This window comes from Lissotriton helveticus, chromosome 1_1 (assembly GCF_964261635.1).
Source record: "Lissotriton helveticus chromosome 1_1, aLisHel1.1, whole genome shotgun sequence".
Classification (NCBI taxonomy): Eukaryota; Metazoa; Chordata; class Amphibia; order Caudata; family Salamandridae; genus Lissotriton; species Lissotriton helveticus.
Window position 1 is genome coordinate 280,289,152 of NC_136057.1, and position 14,037 is coordinate 280,303,188.

General features: G+C 42.1%; 1 protein-coding gene across 3 annotated transcripts in view; it reads right to left on the reverse strand.

Annotated features, from left to right (window-relative positions):
• DENND2A (DENN domain containing 2A) overlaps positions 1-14,037 on the reverse strand; it is a 333,243-nt gene that overhangs the window by 149,999 nt on the left and 169,207 nt on the right. The window lies entirely within an intron of this gene.

Here is a 14,037-nt window from a genome sequence, read left to right on the forward strand (position 1 = left end):
CCACCCGCAGCCTCTTCCACCTCTTCCCACAGCCACAAATCCCACACCCCACCCGCAGCCTCTTTCACCTCTCTCCACCGCCACAAATCCCCAGCACACCACCCGTAGCCTATTCCACCTCTCCCCACCGCCACAAATTTACACCACGCCACCTGCAGCCTCTTCCACCTCTCCCCAGTGCCACAAATCTCACCCGCCACCCGCTGCCTATTCCACCTCTCCCCACCACCACAAGCCTCGGCACGCCATCCGCAGGCTCTTTCACATCTCTCTATTACCACATATCCCCCTGCAAGCAGGCAGGCCACAAACAGAGCAGGATTTGCTGGAGGTTGCAGGGTAGAGCCGGGGCCGTTCTGTTGGCTTCTTTTGCAACTACCATGCTTGGCTATTACAACCAAATGGCCGTATTTATTTCTATGATGTATATACATGCCTTCCAGCTGTGTGCAAGCAGTCACTACCCGGTGTCCAGAGCAACCAACCCCTTCTCCCAGGGCCCTGTGTAATTTTATGCAGTTTGGTAAAACTCAGAGTACATTTTCCGTCTCCAAACGCTGGTAAGTCATTTGCGAGAACAACAGACCTCTATATTCTCCAATACATTTTCTGAGTGCGGCATAGAGCAGCCCAGGCAGCAACAAGCTTCTTTAACCGAGAAGTCTCTCTCTTCCTTCCAAATATCTTGGGTGATATATAATTAACATGCCCCATAGTTTTGACTTCGTATGTTCATTTATTATTTAGCTGCATTTTCATACCATTATGAGTGAGTATATACACGACATATCCCTTCGGCGCTTGGACTGTTTGACCTGCATTTTCCATACATTATCAGAGAATACATCTAGAAGACGTGTCTGCATAGTAACTTTACCACGCCGATTCTAATAGGTTAACACGTACGTTACGCTGTGTTTATTATCAGGCAATTAATACATAAACATGGCTAAACTTAGGACTTTAAGACAAGCATTTGCAATGCAATAGGTCTCGCAGTTGTTAGAGTTTGAGCCATTGGCATTGTAAATGGCACTGCCTTTTATTTATGTGTTGGTTTTTAAAACGTAAATAAAAGGCATTGCCATTTACAATGCCAATAGCTCAAACTCTCACAATTGCGAGACCTATTGCATTGCAAATGCTTGTAGCACTTGTCATGAACCTCACCACTCTTCAAATCAGACAATCGAGTTTCCCAACGTATGAAAATCAGGTCCAAAGATCCCTCACTGTGGGCGGGGCGGATACGAACCACTTATGGTCCACCCTCTAGGAAAGAGGTCTAGGATCATCTAAGCATTCATGGTCAATGCGTGCCAAATTCTCAAAGCATGCTAAAGACAGACACCAGATACGCAAGTACCATGCACGACCAGACATGCACTGTGGAGCAGAGGACGGACTAGCAGTCATGTTTAAGAGCCACAGCTCTGATGAGTTGCAGCAAGGCAGCTGGCGATCTGCTGTAAATGCTATCACAATGTCCCTTCTGCTCTGTGTCAAATCCAGGTTAAACACCATCTGATGAAGGACTACAACCAAGGTGTGCAGCCTGTGTATAGTCATGGAGCGAGATCTCATAATTCACTAGTTTGTGGCTCGTTAATTATTTTAACGTTGTATTGAATTTGACAAACACCTAGGATTTCTAAAGCTTTGCTGCACTCAAAAAACCAAAGGGACACTTGTTTTTAAACGACACTCTATTAATAGGAACAGAGAGACAGCAATTTCTAATCAGACAGAAAATATTAATAGAATGGATTTTAGTGGCTGCAGAAGACCCTGTGATGACACAGTGGCTAGATAAGCTTACATGGGCAGGTCCCACTGCTGGGTTCATAGCACCCCAATAAAGCATCATTCACTCACTTTTGTAAAGAGCCTTGTTACAATGATCATACACACATCTACCATGATGTGTATTATGCTCTAAATCTCATATCTTCAGTCAGAAACAAATCAATCGCAGAACCAGGTGAGTTGAAAGATTTCTGCAGCTCCGAGTAAATAAGCAAACCTTGGTTTTATCTGCCCAACAAAGGCTGCTCTTAGAGGAGATGTTAGAGCCACACCAAGGGCAATGGTCCCAGGCAGGTTACATGAAGAGGAGGAGCTTGCTGCTTGGTAAGGAGCATGCAAGGGAACGGAATTGTTAAACTCATTGCATATCTGTAAACATATTTTGTACTGTAGCACATAATACAGTGTTTATACCATTTATAAGCACTATAAGTAAATAAGAGGAGTTATTACCAAATATAACGGTACTGAATTTACCTCAGAAGGATAAAGGCTGAGCTGACCTTTTCTAGGGGCTACGGGCAGTCAAATCATGAGGGATCATGTGTGGGTACCTAGGTTTGCCACTGGGGTTCCAGGGCCACCTTAGTAAGCACTCCAAACTGAATAGCCAAGACATATCTTTTAGGCACCCGACTGACACACTGGTAACATTTGGAAACATTCGAGATTTGTTTCAAGACCTCATAAACCCATATTCAGTGCAACATAAAGGCAATACTCAAAAACACCAATGTCTGGTCAGTGCTTTACTGTATAAAGTGAAAAGCACCTTTTTTATTACGAGGTAGTAAAAGCACTTTTAACATGAAGTAGTAAGATACGCAATAAAAACCATAGGCACCGTAAGGACGTAACTTATGACTCTAAATGTATCTATAGATCACTAGATGCCAAATTAGGTTTTAACATTGAGCCAATGTTACCCTTCAAAGGATGTTTTAAATAAATTCTCTAAACTTTGAAAGCATTCGGGTGTCTTTAGTGAAAAGGGGATTTGATTGGCGGGATAGGACTATTGATAACAGCACCTGAGCTTCATTGGCACACCAACTTGGTACCCAAAGAATGTTAAAAAATAAAAATGGTTGACTAGTTTAGCAATAAAAATGTTGGTGTTGGGTGATGTACATCCACTAGGGATCAGATTTAATTACAGTGGATAGCTGAGCTTGTCTCTTTGGTACAAGTTCTCACTGTATTCATTTTTTCCTTGGGCAGAGCACCCATGGGAATGTCGCGGCAGCGCAAGGCGATAGCAGCAGTCAGTGGTCAGTGGTCAGCAGGTCAGCATTCCGTAACTTCAAACAAGGATATCTCCAGTACTGTAAGACTCCCAGAATCATGGAGACATCAAATGCTCTGCAAACGCGGATGTCACAGTATGACTGTGAAAACTTTCCATCTCGTGGCCTCTATGAGACTAAAGAAGTAGGAAATGCGGCGTTGTGGGTTTCATCCAGGTAGGGGAAACTTAACCTAGAACAAAAGGAATTGGCTGAAGACCGCCACCCACCACGTAAGCACGTACCAGCCCACTTGGACTTTTATGGCAAGGGACCCTGGCTATGGGGACTGAATGGATTTTAATGTGGAGAGCTGGTAGGATAGCCTCACCTCTCCCCAACCCATAGCAGTGGAGGTGAAGGCGTCAGTAACTGACTATAGGTTACACTCCAGTCACAGTCAGCCCCAACAGAGCTTGGCTAGAGAGGGTTGTAGTATTCTCACCAAATAATACAGCCATTTGTAGAGCACGAACAGCTACCACCAGTGGAGGTGTCCCGGCGCTAGGACACCAAAGGAGGGTACATCTTGAATGAGGAAAGAATTGTGCATGTGTGTATGAGAGAGATTGTTAAAGTGATCGGAGGTGAGCAGAGAGAGAGGTTAGCAGGGGTGGGAGTGTGGGTACATAGGGTTATCCAGAAAACAGAAGTATAAGACAGCATAGATTGACAAAGCTGTGCAGAAGGCGCTTTTGCCAAAAGATGGCCACAAGATGCAAGTGAACACTGATGCCACAGAGGTTACATAATAAAAGCATTACAACTATTATAAAACAAAACCAAAAAACAATAGACTATAACAACAAGCCGTACAGCGAAGCTTTGCAAACAATACCGCAGCAGTACAAGTCACTATTCCAAACCAATGCAAACATCCTCCGTGACATCTGCACGACCCATCATACAGCAATCTTGGAACAGAACACGCAATACTGTCCGGATTAGGACAGCATCCAATTCCAACAAAGAAATATTTAAGATGCTGAAAACCCTCCAGTCTCTCCCTGGGACCGACGCTCGCCCCGCCCTCCTGCTGAAAGGTCACCTCCGTCCAAGAAAACGTCATATAAAAGTTCCATCTGTCAGGGATAGTGCCAAGCCTTCAATTTCCACTTCAGATGTGCTCTCCGTGCTGGACCAAAAACAGGACTTTGGAACTACCAAAGAAACTCAAGAACATTCTTTCCAACTTTTTTCGTCATCAGAGCAAGAAAAACTCCCGCTTTTTCTGCACCCCATACAACTCTGTATTTCTAGTTTTTTTTATTAACAGACAATCGCATCATGTCTTTGGTATGGCTCGCTGAGTTAAAACGCTCAGTGCTGAAATATGTGATAAAAAGCAGGCCACGGTTTTAAATGCTGGCAAGGTCGACTCGCCCTTCTATTCTTCTGAGGTTGCTAAACTGAGAACCATCTGAGTGGGGAACAGCAACACCTGATGGTTTAGCTATTACAAACAGCATATGTGGTGTGCAGTGCTAAACATAAATGCTATATATTACATATCCCGCTTTTTCTGAGAAGAAATTGGCTTGTGTGTGGAAAGATACTACATTTGGACTCCTCACCCAGTGTTCACTCCATCTGAAATGTTTATATATTATGCCCATGATCCTTTAAAAAGCAGCAAACATTACCGAAAGCAGCGGATTTAGAGCCATATGTGAAGAGGAGACCGGAAGTTTGGTTTTCCCCTAGTAGGCAAGAGAATCTGTACTGCTGAAATTAAGACAACTGCTACAGGCTCATAACCAAGAAATAGACACACTGCTTGTTGTGTAGTGACTGCACTTTTTGAGTCCCACTGGCTACCACGCAGCCCTCTTCACTTCAAGAGACTTCTTGCACACTGGAATGGTTAAGCCCCTCCCCCCCCTTGTGCCTTTTACAAGATTTAAGAGCACATTTTTCAACCCCTGACTTACTGACAACCTGACAACCTGTACAGTTGCCCAGGGCTCTGCACTATACCCTCTCTTTTCAGGAAATTCTTATGAACATTTTAGGTGAGGCCTGGGCAGCACTTGCCCTGCTGCGAGGCATGCAGTAGTGGAGTATGGCTGTGGAGGTCCGCCCACTCTCCACCCATATTTTTAAATGGCTTGTGTCATGGTCCTTCATAAATGCTGGCTTCTGAGTTATTAGGCTGGTTAGTCCCTCATTTGGTACCGCCTTGTCTGCATTTGTTACCCCCATAACGACTCACTAGACCTTTTACTGGTCTTGTTCCAAGGTCTGCTTTATCTTGGCAGTGAGCACTATTTTCTTTAATGATTTACCCCACTTCCAGCCACTAGATCGCAGCACGCCGCAAACTTTTATGTTACTTATTAATAGCGGTCCCCTTTAAGTATAGCGGCAGCGCTTATTATTTTTTTATTAAGAAGGGTGCGCGGCCGCTATTAAAGTGAAAGTGCGGCATGGGCGCATTTACAAAAAAAAAAAAAAAAAAAATCTGTCAACTTGACCAAACGATGCTTTTATGTCAAAGCTCTGCATGCAGCGGTTTCACTTTAATGTTGGCCACGCCCCTTTCTTTAGATGCAGCTGGTCTAAAGAAAGGGGCGCGGCCTCCATTAATGCGAACGAGCTGCATGGGCGCTAGTAAACAAAAACTTGTAAATGCAAGACCTATTGCATTGCAAATACTTGTTGTACATAGCACACAGGAGGCAGTTTCGTTATTAGCCGATGTCCTGAACTAGCACTTTAAAGATAAACACCAACATATAAAAAAAAAAAAAGGAGAAAACACTGACCTGTCAACCACTAGCTCTAGGATCTGTTGCTAGACTGCCCAAGGTCTCAGGAAAGGTAAACGTCCCAAGCCAACATGGAGGCCGAGCATCAATATTCTCTGAACAAGGAAGCACAACCTACACTTGGCATGCTCCCAGGTAATGTTGGAGGGGAAGTGAGGGGCAGGCAGTCTCAGACAAGGAACAACAAAGTCCATTCTTGCCATGTCTGGCACCTTATCCCCATGCCCTCTTTAGCGTGCCCTGCTAGAGAGAACATCACAGTGCGGGAAGAGCACTGCCCATCACCTCCGCCCCAATCACCATTGCTGAATAGGAGTGTAGTTGTGTGGGACACCAGGGACACAATTTACCTCCTTTTTGTCCCACCAGAAACAAAATATTTACACAAAAAGCACCGGAGATGCTCGTGAATGATTGGCTTCTGCGGGATATGTTATTTATGTCTCATGCTCTTAAAAACTTGTTAAACTCCAACGGTTTTGGCGTAAACAACAACTCATAAGAGCTGCCGATAGCAGGATCCAGTTTGAACATACAATCTCCATCCAAGGAACAACATATTGATACAAATTAAAGAACATTTCTTCATTTGGCATGCCTCAAACATGTGAACTGAGATCAACCTAAGAAAGACAAAGCTATTTAATCTTCTATCAACTTTTTAAAAAGATGAGGTCTTCAACAAATTGCACAATAGGCAACAATCGGAGCAACTACTACCTGCTTGCAGCACTCTTACTGTAAGATTTTGTATCTATATTCAATAAATACTTCAGCAAATTCATATTTCCATATGTGATGGGAGTCGCTAAACACTCCCAAACAAGCATAGTTGTGGCTCAACCATGTTGGGTTCCGGAAGAATTGCTGAGGACAGTCACAAAGCTACATTATTCTTAAGGTCCTATGAGAGAAAACAACTAATAAGGACAATAAATCCTTGCACCCTCTCGTATTGGATATGTGTGGTGAAATTAGAAGGTTTGGAGGATTCTATTCTGCTTTATGAAGGAGCGTTCTAAGGGACTCATTTGGTGGGTGGCTGGCTGAAGATGACAACACTCGCTGTGGTTACTCATTAAATAATATTTCTAATAAGTTACATATGAAGAGTCCTGGTTTGCAACAGATTTGGCGATGAGGAGCCAGCCTCAAGACCTACAACGATCAGAGGTAGTCCAGAACCCAGAAATTGCTGGGGACTGCGGCAACAATCATGTGTTACCTTACCTGGGATTGTGCTGGGAAGCACAATCACAGCAAATCAGCAGAGATGTACAGTACTGCCAGCAGGGAAGTTTTCTGGATTCTACAATTAGATTTGTATACTTTGGCTATGATGGGGCCATTGCATGTGCTGTGCGCATGAGACACTTGCCTCAGGCAATTTGCACAAGCTGAGTTGTCCACTTTTAATGTTGGAATGACCGCTTTGGCATCGGTCCTGCTGATCACATAGTTCCCTCAGAGGCGGGAGCCCTTTTGCTTTGGGCATTTATTTGGTCATATGCACTCCTTATTTATTTGTACGTGTATCTCATGAAACACTCAGGTGCACTTGTTGATACGCACATTTGTACTATTGGAAGCTGATCATAACTATGCTCAATAGACAGTTGGGCACTTATTCGGTGATATGCACACCTAAAAACACATACTAGAGTAGATATTATCGACCCTGTCTCTGGATGCGTGCATCACACAGATCTTCAAGGGGGTATTTCTTTTCATGTTTTGTGTTGATGCGCTCACCACATTATCTTCCGCATCTATTATACAATTTAGTGGGCACTATCATTGCTTTCTATTATACTTGCTTTGTTATTTCTTCACCATGGAGTCATTCAATTCTATTAGTAGACCTCTATTTATATCGCAACCTGGACCACCAGTCACAGAGTGGGAGGATTTGTTGGAATGTTCAAAAACTATGTGGAAGCTTTGGATGGCCAAAACTTTCAGCCTTATAGGAAGAAAGCTCTATAGTCGTATGCACTTGGAAAGGAAGCTAACGCATATTTAAATATTTACAAAGGATTTAAAACTTAATGGCCAACCTATTCAGGATGGGTTAATGGAAGCCAAAGACACTTGAGCTGGGGTTTGCCAAAAAGGTAACTCTGGTGATGGCTAGACACAATTTTTACCCCCAACATGATAATGAATCAGTTGACAAATTTGTCTCCAGACTCACAGAATTATCCATTAAATTTGGTGCGTAACCCATTGTTCGCTGCATGAGTAAGAAGATGCAGGAATGCCTTCGTGCTGAGAACAATCCATCATTTAAAGATGCCATAGATATTGCCATGGTGGTGGAACAGTCAGAGTTTTGCATGAAAGAGATAGAGAAAAAAGACAAAATTGGCAAGGATGTAATCAAGTGTTGGAAAGACAGTGAGCTGTGATCAAGATGTGGGTGCAGTGTTGAAGACCAGCAATAGAGTATTCAAACCGAAGCATCATGCCAAGCCAAGCTTCCAGTGTGACTACTTACATAACTCAGAGTTTAAGTCCTGTATTGCACTTAAACACAAGTACAGAATTGGGGTCCTAGAGGACATTTTGCAGTTCTGTGTAGTAATGACAGGAAATTCAAAGTAGCATTTGTGAATGATGAAAGTAACTTGGAAAGGTGGACTGGGAGGATCTTGTGGGTTATGTGTGACCAACAAGAGAAAGGGAGAACATTCAGGTCAAAAGCTGATTTTGTGATGAATGAACAAATTGGTAATACATTCGGATTGCATATACCATTATTTCACAAAGTATATTTTACTGACACTGACCTGGTGTTGTGTTACTACACAAAGACAACAATCCGGCTGATTATCTCGGGGAGTCTAATAACATCATGGGGATTATGTCCTCTACCACCAAGTTTGAGGGGAGAAAGATTGACGGTAAAATGTATGTGGCAGTCAACCTTTTCTTAGGCTGGATGCATCAGAATGGTCTCAATATAGTTATTTACCCATGTGCACCCAATCAAGTCATGGTTGTTGAGAAAAAAATCAGTTGCAAACGTCTTGCAGGAAGCACAGCAGGTCGTCAAAGAGAAGTTGGGGTGTTTGAAAGGATATGCGCACGAAATTATTTTGAAGCCTGATGCTATTCCGGTCCTGCACAAACTGAGGAGTATTGCTTTACTAGCTAGAGCAACCGTGAAGGAAATGTTGGAGAAAATGCTTGCTATTGGTGTGATTGAACAACCTTCTTGGTTATCACCCGTGGTTATTACGGAGAAAAGTGATGGTCGGTTTTATATTTATCTTAGGTTGTTCAATGAGAATGTGGTGGCAGATACGTATCCCCTGCCCAACATTAGTGAGCTAATATTGTTGTTGGGGGCAGGTAAGTATTTTTCTAAACTTGACCTACAGAATGCTTATCAGATAAAAGTTACATGATGATTCTACACCTTTAACGGCGTTTATTACTATAGAAGGTACATTCCAGTTTGTGTGTATGCAATTCGGCTTATGTTCTGCTGCAAGTGTGTTTCAGCAAATGATGTCAAAAATGTTCAAGGGAATGGTAGACATCCTGTATTTTCATGATGATTTTTTGTTTTTGGGTGAGACTGTTGAACATCATAATCTGGAGCTCAGGTAAGCTTTGCACAGGTTGAATGAAACTAGTCTCCCGCTCAGAAAAGATAAGTGTTTGTTCTTAATTCAGCAAGTAGAATATGTAGGGTACACAATATCAATGCAAAATCTTAGCCCTAAAGAGAGCTTGTTGAATTTCATTAAATTAGCACCACCACCTTCAGACAAGGACCAATTGCGGTCCTTCAATGAATTGATTGAATATTATTCTAAGTTTGTGGAAAAGTATGTGGATAAAGCAGAGCGTTTGAGGGTGTTGTTAAGAAAATTTAATTTTGTATGGGGTGCTGATCAACTAAAAACAGGTTTGAGGCCATGAAATCGGAACTTTGCAATGCAGGTATCTTAGTAACGTTTGAAAGCAAAATTGAAGTCCATTTTGACTGTGGATGCTAGCGTCACGGGAATTGGAGCTGTGTTTTCTCAACTTCACTTCATGGGCGGTAGCTTTTGCTTCAAGGAGTTAACAAGCCCAGAATGGAACTATTCAATTATTGAGCAAGAGGTTTTAGCGACAGCATGGGGTGTGAAGTATTTTCAAACTTATTGGTTGGGAACACAGTTCTTGTTACGTATGAATTACAAACCTTTGATTAAGATCTTACTACCTGGCGGTGCTGGTAAGGGTTGGTAGGTTGGCTGCAAGGTTATAGAAGTATTGCTGTGTCTTGGAACACATCCAAGGGTGGAGAAGCTGTCAAGCGGATTGTTGGTCTCAGCTACCTCTTGATTGGCATTTGGTAGATGGTCTTTCTGTGATGGGAAGGGAGAGTGAAGGGGCTATGGCCTCAGTACAGGATGCTGCAGCTTAGAGTGATGGTGCTATAATTATTGATGAATGGAAATGTCAAATAGAAGCGGATTGTACACTGAACGAAGTGATGCGTCTTGTGGCATTTCGAAGAAGAAGAGAGTGCAGTCTCACTTTCAGTGAGGCTGTTTGTTAAGGTACTAAATGAAACAACAGTGACCGGTGAAATGCTATTATTGAGGAAAGAACAATGTGTTCCTCCATATGGGTTATGCTCTAAACTAATTAGCATAGCGCAGGAAGGTCATTTGGGTCAACCTCTTCCAAAGAAGAGACTGAAATCTGAGTACAGGTGGCCAGGGATGGATAAGCAAATCACATTGTGGGTGGAGAATTGTGGTATTTGTAGGGCAGGAGAGAAGAGGAGGAAGGCGGGTGGTCAGTTGGTCATGAGTCACATTGACAACCCGGGGAGACCTTGGCATACCCGGTGTATAGATTTCATAGGCCTCATGAATGAATTAAGAGTGGATTTAAGGTTTCCTCTGGTGGTTGTGGATGTGCACACCGAGTAGTTAATTTTGTAGTTTGAGAGGTAACCACCCATTCCATCATTTGTCTTATGAAGGGAATTTTTAATGAACAAGCTTTTCCTTCAGTTGTCATAACAGACAATGGTACTCAATTAACACCCAGTGAAATGCAGGGCTTTTTGTTGTCTAGTGGAGTCAGGCACAACCATACTTCTTTATACATTCCACAAGGCACTGGCATTGTTGAGGTTAAAGGAACCATACAAATGGACGGCGAATAGACAAGAGGTTGAGAAGATGGTTTTGGATATGGTGTGGGCTTATCGTTCAACTGAACATAGAAATTCTGGGAAGACGCACTTTGAGATGGTTTGTGGTACAGTACCAGAAGCTAAGGTAGCTCCAGCATAGGTGAGAAAGTGGTTGATGCGAGGAGAGAATGGTTTGAAACCCTATGTAATCGTGCACGGTTGTGTAAAGGGTTGGTGATCGGGTGAAAATGAAATCGGGGTGGATGGATAAAGTTCTAAGTTCAGGCAGCCTTTCAAGGTAACCAAAACTCACTACTATTCAGGGGTAATTGAGAATTGGGAGAAGCAATCTTAGAAGAGTGGCTTTGTGCCGGAAAGGAGGGGAATGCAAGTTGGGAGAGGAAACCTGTAGTAGGTTCATGTTGAGGTTATGCTTCCCAGTGTGTTAGGGTGGAGGACATGCAACTTCAGGCAGAGAAGATTTGCAGGAAGCTGAAAACCAAGGTGTGAAAAGGAATCAAAGGTCGCGCAGATCACCAGCATTTTTACTTGATTAACCACAGTAAGAACTTTCGGTTTATTTTACCAATTGGTATGCTGTTATTTGTTTGAGTTATAACGGGAGATGTGTTATATTGGATATATCTGGTGGAATTAGAATGTGTGGGGATTCATATCTTGTTTTATGAGGGACTGTTGTGTGGTAGCCAGTTGGTAGCTGGCTAGCGAAGACTAATCTCTCGTTGTAGTGTCTCATTAAATTATATTTAAATGAATTTTCGTGTGAAGAGTCGTGCTTCGCAACACATCCCATCAAGAATATTATAGTCTACCACCAAACTGAAACTTGTAATTGGAACATGGCTAGCGTTGCTTGAGCTGCCAGGCTTCACGCATAGAGCAAAAACTGTCAACATGCTCCCTCCCCCACAATTATGAAGACTAAGCAGTACGAAGTTTTTTTAGTCACAACCTACACTGAGATCAATTGAAATTTGATGAAGTTTCAAAGTTTTGTTTCCAAACATTTACTTGAAAATTAGGACTTTTGCACCAATTTATGGACCAAAAATTAAATGTGTAGAGAAAAAGTTTGCATTGGTTTAATTCTTACAATATGATGAAAATTACATCACAATGTGCAAATAAAACTTCACATGGGCAAAAGTGAGCTTACACCAGGAAACTGTGAAACTTCACTTGCACAAAAACAAACTTTGCACACCATAATCAAAACACAACCTTGCACTTCTAAAGAACAACACTCTTCATGTATGCTCCTGGCAATCTTGCGTTTTCAATACAACTGATCACAGGGTACATATCCGCAAAAAGTGTTTTGACTATTCATTGAGGGTCTAAGCACCATATAAATAAAATGGAATAAAAAGTAATCAATCAATACTGATGATACGAGGTACAAAATTAACATTACAAGATAAGCTAAGATTGGCTCTTTAGTCAGAGGAAACAGCTGGATTATAAACGTGGCCAGGGATATTCATGTGTTCCAGACAGCACATGAGGTTTTCATCTAAGTAAACATGCACATTCTCCACAGAGAGCCGATGAGGTAAGCCCAACTTAAATACCTTTTACATATTCTCCTTAGTTTGAGAGGTTGTTCTTATCTAGAACATCTGCATACCATTTTTCACAGACTGCAACTGAGGTTATATTCTAAACAGAATACCTTCACATATATTCTCGTTCAACCGTATGAGGCGCTGTACTCTGGCTAGATATTTTCAAACACATTTTCTGCAAACAGACCGAGAGCTTAGACTTACCTACCATCTAATACATTCTCCACAGACAGAGAATGAGGTACGGATATATCTAGATATCTTTGAGTACATCCTTTACAGACAGGGAGTGAGGGTAGGTTCTGCCCAGATATCCTCAAATACATACTCTACAGACAGGGAGTGGGGTTAAAACCTAGCTAGATATTTTTCAATACATTATCTACAGACGGAGAGTGAAGTCATGTGCTTTACATAGATATTGCTCAAATTCTCTATAAGGAGGGGAGTGAGATTATTCTCTACCTAGATATCTTTCAATACATTCCTTACAGACAAGGTGTGAGCTTAGGGTCTACCTAGACATTTGTTAATGCATTCTGTACAGAGAAAAATTACAATCTACCTCAAACGCATTCTGTACAAAGAGGAATGAGGTGAAAATCCAGCTAGAGAGCCTACAAAACATTGTCTACCTACAGACAAAGTGTGAGGTTCGAATCTACTTAGATATTGCTTAATACATTCACCACAAACAGAGAGTGAGGTTAGAATCTACCTAGATAACTTAAAATGTATTTTCTACAGGTTTTACTCTAGAGTATCATCATACATATTCTCCTTAAGCAGTGTGTGAACAGAAAATACTGACAATATCTTAAAATACATTCTCTAAAAACGGTGAGTTAGGTCAGACTTTACACGGAATGTCTTCAGATATATTCTGCACAGCCAGCTGGCGAGTTTACACTCAACCTAAAATATCTTTGTATACTTTCTCGTAAGACAGTGTTGATATGATTAAACCATCTTTGTGGACATTTTCCTCTGGCAACGCAAGAGGGAGAACTTCATATACTTTTGCCGTACACATGTGGGTTTATACTATACTTCGAATATATTCTCCATACACAAATTGAAGGTTACACCCTACTCATAATCATAGGAGAGGTGTGGCGCCGCGGCCAGGGCGACTGACGCTGGAATCTGGGGATCAGGGTTCGATCCCCGGCTCTGGCAGCAGGTTAGCCCAGCACCATGTGACTCTGGGCAATAGCTTGCTTAATCTTCCCGACGGCCCCCAGCGCCTAGAGACCCTTACGGGTGATTGTGCGCTTTACAAATGTGGATTATTATTATATATATATATTCTACAGTGCGTAAATTTATACCTTCTCTAGAAAATGTTTGTAGGTATTCAACATAAACACTGTATAGGTTTACAAACTACCTACAATATCTTTACCTACGTTTTTAGAGGGGAGAGTGGGTTAAACTATACTTGG